The following is a 10,130-nucleotide window of genomic DNA, read 5'->3' on the forward strand; positions in this document are numbered from 1 at the left end:
CAGTTATAAGAAGGCTTTTAAGTGCAATAATTGAAAAGATTTTGCAACTACAAATGTGAGTTGAACACCTGTTTTGAAAATGATTCAATGGTATCTATTTTGCCAACCTCTGAAGCCTGTACAGTGGATCCACGTAGGCTTGATATGTGGCCAACGTTGCAGCAGACCTGCAGATGAACTGGTCTGCTGTTAAATCTCAGTTAACAGTTTAATGGTAATTTGCTTTCTGACTTGAGAACATTCAAACATGTAATTGCTCATTTTACCATACCTGGTAAGATAGCTATAGCCGCTAAAATAGCTCAGTGGGTTGAGCACTCACTGCTGCAATCTGTGTGTGATCTGCAGGTTAGAATCCCAGCAAGGCCAACTCAGCCTTTCATCCTTCTGTGGCAGATAAATGAGCACCAAACACAGGCTGATATTGTATGTATATTTTTTCTATAGAAAGCACTATAAGTGCTATATTATAAGACATCATCATTTGGCCCTGGACATCTGCTTGCATCCACAGTAATTTGCTAATATGGGCCTATCCACACTTATATTAATGATACATATGGTGATCCATTCTTGTATGAAATGTATTATTTATACATTTATAAAGCGCATATACAGCCCTTGGGGATCGCAGCACTGTTACTTGTGGCAAGCTTAATTACAGAAGAAACGTATGCATGTAAGTCATATATACAGAACAGACAAAGGAGCACAGCATAGAATACTTACATTTGAACATTTCTTATCATGGGGAATAGATCTCAGGTTAGCTCGGGTGGTCATTGCTCTATATAAAGAGCAATGATATCGTAACCATATTTTTCATAGTGTACTTACTAGCAATGCTATGTGATGTCACTTCCTGATTTGTCAAGGGGTTAAGGGGCATTTTCCATCACTTCCCGGTGGGGTCAAATGACATCATGTCCTGTGATGTCCGAGGTCAAGGATCATGTGATGTCACTTCCGCTACCCCTGGCATTTTGGTGAAATGACTCCTGGCGAGCCTCGGGAGTCGAATTACGAAGAAAGGAGAACAGATCTCCTCTTGGTCAACTAATGTATCGTGTTTGCACAGCTGGGTGTAAAAGGTGGTAAAGATATTGTTTATTGCTGTTTGGGATCTCCACGGGGCACCACACTCATCGAGTAGCAGTGCAACAGCAGATCTAGGTCGCTCCCTCTTGCATAACCAAGCCAACATCCTCCCCGATTTATCACCCTCAGTGTGTATCCATGCCACAAGTGCTGTGTGGTCAAATTTACATAGTCTTTTCCAGGTACATTGTAGTTGCATTTCAATAAAATCCGCCTCTGTCCCAAGCCCATTGTGCAGTGTAGATTCCAAAATGTGAAACTCGTATTCCATTGCTTCCAGGTTATTTTGCAGTTTTTTCCTGATGCCCCAGCACCTGTTTCATTTCCCCTCTGATAACCACCTTCAAGGTGTCCCAAATGGTTCCCTAGCCATCAATGAAGGTCTCCTGCATTTGTTTCCTAAAATAAACATTTTTGAGGGCGTTGGCAGGCATGTGCCATGTCGGTATAAGTGACCGGGGCCCCTGTTTCCCCATGTGATCAATAACGGGGAATGGTCGGATATTGACTGCCTAACATACTCTGCATCCGTAAATTCATTAAGGTGCTCACTGCCAACAAACAGATAATCTAAGCTGGTGTGCAGCCTGTGGGGAGTTGAATAAAAGGAATAGCCCCTGGTGTTCGGGTGCAGTTCACTCCAGATAGCCACGAAAGTTAATTTAGACAGTGCTGCATTTAGGGCCCCAGTAGCAAGTGAATCCCTACCCGGAGGTGGGGGGAGGTAGATCTGTCTAGTATTGGATCCTAGACACAATTGAGGTCCCCACCCCACAGGAAGAGTGTATCCCGTCTTGGAACCATCAGACCACACAGTGAACGCACGTGAGTTGAAATTGAGTGGTTGGAAAGTACGCGTTTACAAAACAGAGCTCTTGCTGACCTATAGAGCCGTGCACTATCACATATCTTCCCTCTGTGTCCATCTTATTTTCTAATACTTGAAATGGGACCCCCTTATCTATCCACGCAAGTACTCCTCTAGCAAACTTACAGTATGTGGAGCCGTAAACACCCACCCCCCACCCCATTGATCTGCAACCATCTTATGGTGTGAAGGCATTAAGTGGGTTTCCTGTAATAATATGATACCTATCTTTGTCCTGTTCAAATAAGAGCACACTCGATTTCTGCACAAATATGAGCCTAAGCCATCCATTCCAGATATTCCAGGTCAGAATTTCATAAGTAAGATGTAATAACCACTCCAGTGATTCCAGCCATCTAGTGTGGCATGGTCCCCACCTTGCCAGTGCTCCCCTGCTTGCTCTAACCCCCATCCACTCCCATGAGCATTTGTTCCATAGCATGAAGTCACATCGTGCATTCGTTCCCAGGTCTAGACCACGCCCAACTTTTCAGCAACAGTTCATTCCAAGCCATATAAAACAAATATAACCACACTGTAACAAACAGCCCACAAACCAGGGGCCAAAAATAGACCCAACAGCAACACGCCATTTTGGTCTACCAGCACATCCAAAGTCCTTCAAGACCATAGGGTGCTGGGGTAGGGCACCACCAACAGGCCAGTGCCAATGATTCAGCTGTATCGTGGGTTGCAGAGTCTCACCCAGCTGGTAGTAGTGCTCAGCTCCCACCTCCTTGCTTTCTGTGGTCTGCAGGCACCAAATCAGCCATACCATATGTGGTGTCCTTGACAACACCTGTTCATGTTCAACAAACAAAAAGGTTCTAGCTCCCAAGCAGAGCAATCGCTTTCTCTGTCAGCTCTGCACATCAGCATAGGTTGGTTCACGTCAGAGTGCCAGTTCAAGCCACAATGGATTTCGTAGGCCATCAGTATTGTAACTATAAGCAAGAGTTATTTCTTCAGAGCGGTTAAATTATCTTCCCAAATCACCTTAGGACTAAGGGGCTGCACATTTGTCATTTTGAGTGGTGCCAACCTCTTCAGCCAGCATTCCGTTGTGGTCCATCGACATGTTCACTGCTTCTGGGCTATCAAAAATGTCTTTCTGTTATGCATTACTTTCAGTGTAGCTGCGTACATCAGCATGTATTTAAGGCCCTTGATCGGGACAAACGTGGTCCTCTTCTTTTGCACGATAGGTGTCTAGTCAGGATACATGGCAATCTCTGAGTTGCCTCTCTGTATTTTCCCACCTTCCCTAGAGAACTGCAACACCACCTCCCTGTCCCTGAAGTTTAAGACCTTGGCTATACCAGGCCGGGGGTATGACCCAGGGAGGGCCTCTTTTGACGGGATCGATGAGCTCTCTAAATTGTAAAGCCTTGCGATAGTTTCCTGGGGCCCACTTCCTGTACTATCAGATTGTCAATGTAAGTGGTCGGTCCATGCCTTTAATTCCTCCAGCAGGCCAAGCACACAGATGTTCTTTCTGCGTGACCTTCCCTCTGCATCCACAGCATGTAGTTCCAGTGTAGTATTCCTCACCTCTAGGGTCTTCAGCCTTGCATCCAGGTCCACAGTGCCTGTAGCAGTCTAATTTAGGAGTGTCTCTGCACTTGTGACTCTCTCTGCCAACAATCGTATGTCTTGGCGCAGCAGTTGTATTTCCACTTTCACTTCATCGATCTTATTTTCAAGCGAGGTTCGTAAAGCAGCAATAGCTGTCAGTAATTTACCTTCCTGGATGTCTGATTGTTTCTCCGGGGCTTTCACACATACCGGGCCATGGTTGAGGCAGAATCTTGCCGCTTCCCCTCGCTCACAAAGGATTCCATGATTGTGCCCTTGGATTTCTGTTTAGTGTACGTCATGGCAAAGAGGGTATCTGGGATGCAGGTCACAGCTCCTAGGTCAATGCTTGGAGGGTAAGGTAAATATATTTCTTGTGGGAAATGCCTCAATGAAGGCTTTGTCCAATTCCAAGTAGTAACGTGCAGGAATGGTGATATCACAGCATCCGTAGTGAGTTCATCACATTTTTTCAAGGGGGTAGTATGTCGCAGGACACAAGCTCCAATCTCTCAAGTTCGCATAAAGGTGCCAGACGCAAGCAGTTTTCCCGCCAGTTGTGCAGATGAGTGATTACATGGCAGTGTTGAGGGCAATATCCATTATGTTCCTCAATTGGAGTGTCACAGTGAATTCTCAAGTGTTGTGCACTTCCAGGGTATTCCCTAGCAGGTTTGTATCTGATAAGCACCTGCACAGCTGTGCTTAACCCCTTCCATGGGATTAAGGATGGTTTGAGCTGATTGATGTCTGACTTGTTCTGAGTATGTCCATGCACTAAAGGCAGTTTCTGGCTGCCTCAGACCTGCTAATATAAGGACTATCTCTGGATTAGCTTGCAAACAATCCAGCCTACTTGGTGTATTACTGAGGGTGATATCAGAGTCCTTGCCAGTTAATTTTGAAATCCCCAGTTTGCATGGGCCTCATGTTGCTTTTCAATTTGTTTCTGTTTAATGGGCTTTTATGTGCATTGTGGACCACTCGGGGCACTTCCAAGAGGACTGCTGGTTGATTTAGACCTTCTCAATGTATATTTCAGATTTGCCAGGTTCAACTAACTGAACAGCGTTAATAGTGCAGCTCGGCATGTTTACCGACTTATATTTGTCTGGTAGCATGACATTCAACCTCGAAGCTGTGGAGTTACCTTGGAAATTGCACATCCCCTAGGGCCCGCTGGCACACCCCCGCACTGGCCACCAGCCCTCAAAATCTTTTCCTCTTGGTGCCTCCCGGTGTGGCACAGTGTCGCAGGAAATCCCGCTCCACACCAGAGCACTCAGGAGGCAGCCAAAGGAGTGAGCAGCCAGCCGCTCATTTAAAGGTGACCATGCTGCTCTGCCAAGCCGAGGAGGGAAGCGCTCAGGATCGCACACTAAGCCGCATAGTTGCTGTCTTCATTGATAGGTTTCCGGTGCCCTCTCCTCATCAGCACAGGCACCAGCATCTTCTCCACATGCCCCTGGCACCAGGGAGGGCCTCTGATCCATACAGCTTTCAGCGTTTGTGCAACAAGTCCCTCCTCAAGGGTCACCCCACACCACTAAAGCCTGGTAGTACACAGGTTCAATCCAGTGTCAGCAGCCTCAGTCCTAAGTGGCAGCTAGGTGTCAGAGCTTTCCCAACACTGGCGCGGCTGCCATGTTGTGTTACGGTGATCAGTTTTTGAACAAGGTGTTTTCTAGGCTTTTGCCAACCCCGATTCATGTCAGAGCGGGGCCAGGCAAAGAGCATCAGATACCAGGAGTCAGTATAGATGGGCTATCATCCCTCACCGTCTTAACAATCACGCATGCATGATCTTTTACAGGATCTGGGTGAGAGCTCAGACAAAACACACCCTCTATACATGAGCTCTTGCCATGCCCCCCCCCACGAGTGTGCACTGTATATGGTACCGAATAGTGTGAGTAGCCTCAGTCTTACCGTGTGTCTTTCTCCAAATATCCCCTAAGTCTAAATGTCTCAGCTGAGAGCTTAAGGCTTTGGCTGGGGGGGCTGGTTTTTGGTGTTTGTTGTCTGATCTGTCCAAGATGGGATCAAGAGTGCAGTTAAAATCTCCTCCCCAGATCCACACGGCTCCTCTGTAAGTGGTAATTTCCATGGAGAGTGAATTAAAAAAGCTATGACATTGTGGTTGGGAGCATATATGTTTATAACACACACCTCTCTATTTCCAAGGAACCTGTGTGTCAGTACCATTCTGCACTCGTTGTCATGTTTGGTCTCCATCATTTGGAAGGGGACATATGGTGCCACCCAGATAAGAACACCTCTAGCATAAGCCGAGAATGGGGACCTGTACAGTATCCTTCTCCACTTCCTCGCTATCACATTTTGTGTGTCTGCCGTAAGGTGCGTCTCCTTCAATAATGCGATCTGTACCCCCATCCTTCTTAACTAAGCATGCACCCTAAATCTCTTGATATAGCTATTAAGGCCCTGGACATTCCAGGTGACGACTTTCAAGGTACTAGCCACCTGTATTTGGGTATTCTATGTGTGGGAGATCTGTGTGAAACTGCATGGTACTGTCAGGAGGACTTTTCAGGATGCACAGACGACAGAACTATGGAAATATTCTTTACAAACATTATTATTGGTATAGAAATGAAAGAAAAAAACTGGTTGTGAAGTAAACTGAAGTCAAATCACTTATGCTGTTTGTTTGTTTGTTTTATTACTCGTATTGCGCACCAGACCCGTGGGTATCAGGGCGCATTGCATAAGACAATTTACAGCTTAGTTACACATCAGCAAAATCACATACAAATTACAGATTAGTTACACATCAAAACAAATCATATACATTGGAGTTGTTCGGGATGGAAGCAGTATATATCCTGAAGATGCAGATAAAACAATAAGGAACAAGATAATATATAAACATATATAAAAAAGTGAGCCAGAGTTGGCCAAAAGATGGCTAGAAGGATTAGTCAGACATGGGCAGGTAGAGTATTCTACTTAGAGGGCTCTCTAACAGAGTTTAATGTGGAGGAGAGGCCAAAGTGCCTAGCAGGCCCTTGAGAGTTTTATTAAATCCCTCAACCAGGTGGTGGAGAACTTGTAGATTACCCTGCACTCCTTCCACATGGTTTTCATGTAACTAGATATGAAGTTGGATCCTCTGTCAGAGACAACCTCCTTAGGGAATCCGACATGGGTGAAAATGCCCAGGAGAGCTCTGGCAACCACCTTGACAGTAACAGTCCGAAAGGATATAGCCTCAGCGGTACTTGGTGGCATGATCAACCAAGACCAGGATGAACCGATGTCCACCTGAAGTGGGAGGGTCAAGGGGACTGACAATGTCAATGCCCACCCACTCAAACGGTGTGCCAACCACAGGCAATGGTTGCATTGGGGCAATGACACTGCCTCCAGTCTTGTCAGATAACTGACAAGTTGGGCAGATCCTGCAGTGGGACTCCACTTCTACTCCCATCCGAGGCCAGTAGAAATGGGCAGAGAGCCCAATTCTTAGATGGCCACCAAGATGACCAGCTAAGGGTACCTCATGCGCCAAACTGTAGCAGGAAGGGCCTGTAAACCTGGGGTCCCACCAACCTCTTGAGGGCACCATGTTCAGGCTAAGTGGGCTCACTAACAAGGAGCTCACCCTCCTAATAGATCTGGAATGTCCTAGGCACTTCTCCTTGTGCCTGGGACAGGCCTGTTTCCTCAGACCCTCGAAGAGAGTGGCACTCCCTCTGACCCTTACAGAAGTCCACCCGGAATGGTCCCCCTTCAGCCAACAGGCATTGAAGGTCGGGGTGGTCCACCGGGTTGAAAACCTCTCCCCCAGGAGGGTTTTCTGCCTCTTCTCCCTCAGGAGTTGAGTTTGGGTTTTCCACTGGACCCAGCCCGTCCAGAGCATGGATCCCAATGAGTGCTGTAGGAACAGCAGGAAGAGAAGGAGCCCCCTTCACAGAGGTGGCCTTCTTGTTCTTCCATCTTCTTGCCTTAGGCCTCACCTTTGGCTCAGGTACTTGACTCACAGACAGACCCTGTGACCTAGTGACTGTAGCAGCAGTCATGGGGAGACCATCCGAGATCAACTCCAACTCTACTAGATCAGTTCCTAACAGAATGTTAGCAGAGACATTGTCCTGAACCAGGACAGGACATTTTGCTGTCTTGTCTCCAATCATGAGTGTGACTAAGGCTACAGGCGATAATTTGGGAGGCCCAGTAGCTAACCTGGTGGTTCTCAGAGGAGCACCTACATATTCCTCTGGCTTGATCAGGGTCCTGTCCACCACTGCCATGCTTGTCCAAGTGTCTCTCAAACCAGTAGAAGGCTGGCCATTCAAGAGGATACCTCTCAAAAACCTATGGGTGTTCTGTGGGATGGTCGCCAGTACTTCTGCGTACTGGTCCCAGGCCCCAAGGGACACTAAGGAAATCTCTACAGGAGCACCGAATGTGGTCCCTGTAGAGGAGGGGAGGACAGTGGCCTCCACCTCAGACATGGGATAAGGGTAGGTCAAGCTGACAGCCTGGACTCCAAGTGCCTTACATTTACACTTGGGGTCTCCCTTCTTGTGATCCAGAGCCCCACAGTCCCAACAAGTGCCAGGAATGTGGGGTATAGTTCTGGAACCACTGGGAGCCTGCTTTACAGCAGGGGGACTACTACTCTTATTCCCACCTACAGATGACTTATGACTAGATTGTTGGGTCTTAGGAGAGGAAGGTTTTGGTTTACCCGACTGTGATTGCTTTTGGGTCTCCTCGGCTTTCTGAGAGGTCCCCTTTTCTTTGTCCTTGTACTTCCCACTGGAGTCCTTAGGGGACACCCAGTGGGAGACCCACTTGTCAACCAGCCTGGCAAGCTTAAAGGGATCCAAAATGTTCTGGTCACCAACATACTGACACAGCTCTGGTGAACAAGCTTCAGAAAAATGCTCAAAAAACAAAAGTTGGGACAATTCAACAAAAGTTTTCACCTTGTATCCATCAATCCACCCCATCATGTTCATTCGTGCAGCACTCACCCAGTCAACCCAAAACACATTCTCTTTTTTCTTAAAATCCCTGAACCTTTTAAGGTATTGGGTAGGTGTCTTGCCAAACTTGGCAATCAAAGCAGACTTCATGCACTCATACTGACCCCTTTCTTCCACACTCAGTTTCAGAATACAGTCATATCCAGTCTGAGGCACTCTGCTTAACAAACACTTAGCCCAATCTCTCTTATCAACATCATGAATTGCACAAGCCATCTCAAATGCTTCAATCCATTGGAGGATATCAGAACCCTCCACAAACACACCAACCAAATATTTCATAAACTTGGCGGCTGGGGACCTGACACTCTCAACTGGTTTAGCTTAAGTCTCCACTCTAGCTCTCTTCAGCTGAATTTTCTTTAGCTTAGTGTCCCTATATTTGAGTATCACTTGCTGTGCCAGCTTCTCTTTTTTTAGCTCAGCTTCTGTTTCCAGCTTTTTGTATTGAAAGGCTTACTGTTCCTGTTGTCGCTCCAATTTTAAAAGTTCAATCTTCAGGGCTTTCCCCTGAAGAGCAGTGCTGGGGTTCGGAACAGAGGCAGCAGGAATGGTGGCATTCCCAGAATCAGATTCAGCAAGGAACCCAGAGGCAGAGTCCTCATTGTTTGCATCCCCCCATTCAAGAGTTTCACCATCATTCTGGTAGTCCACCAGGGCAGCTATCAGCTCAGCCCTAGACTTATCCTCAAAGTCTAACTCCATGGCTTCACAAGCAGCACTAAGGAGAGCTTCTAAGCTCATCCTAGTCAATTTACCATTTGCAATAGATTCCATTGCTTGTAATGCAGTTATCTTGTGCACAACTAAACCTCAATTGAACAAAGTGCAGATATTTTGTAAGTGGCATGGTTAACACTGATTCTTAAAACCATAAGCATCCCACCGCTGCCACCAGTGTAAAGACTGGAGGGCGGTGTCTGTACTCCTGCTCTCTATATAGTAGAGGAGAGGCACAGAGGACACCAGCCAAGATTCTGTATTACGGTAGCAATGGACGAGCAATCAAGGCCTAGCTTCTCAGGAGGTGATGCAGTACAGTGTAGTCCCCAAGCACCCACAAAGAAATGTCCACACACTGTATTAGTTAAAACACAGTCTTTATATAATTAAGGTTCAAGGTTATATACACAATCACAATAACTCACTTTGTGCTCACTTAATCTACAATGGCAAATATATACAGTTCTACGTGCTACCACAATTATCAACTGTACGCTGGTTAAATGTCACACAAATCAATTAATAAAGGTAACCAACAATAGACATAGGAGGGAAAGCAGTTAATTAGAACAATTGGCAGAATACTGGCCCCTACCATTAGACAGAGCTCTGTGTGGCGATGCCACCACCTGGGCAACCAGTAAAATAAAGATATACTACAAGCCCAGTCCATATATTGTTCAATAAGTTCTATTTCCTTCTACAATGTTTCTACCACGCCAATGTTCCTGGAATAGCACAGTTCAACGAAGAGTCATCGACAGATCCTTCTTGAGCGGCTCCCTTTAAAGCAGGAGCCACGGATCGTCGAGATCCCTCGAAGAAAGTGAAACTCGGCGTTGAGGTGACAG

The sequence above is a fragment of the Ambystoma mexicanum genome, chromosome 4p (assembly GCF_040938575.1).
Source record: "Ambystoma mexicanum isolate Mex_15411 chromosome 4p, UKY_AmexF1_1, whole genome shotgun sequence".
Lineage (NCBI taxonomy): Eukaryota > Metazoa > Chordata > Amphibia > Caudata > Ambystomatidae > Ambystoma > Ambystoma mexicanum.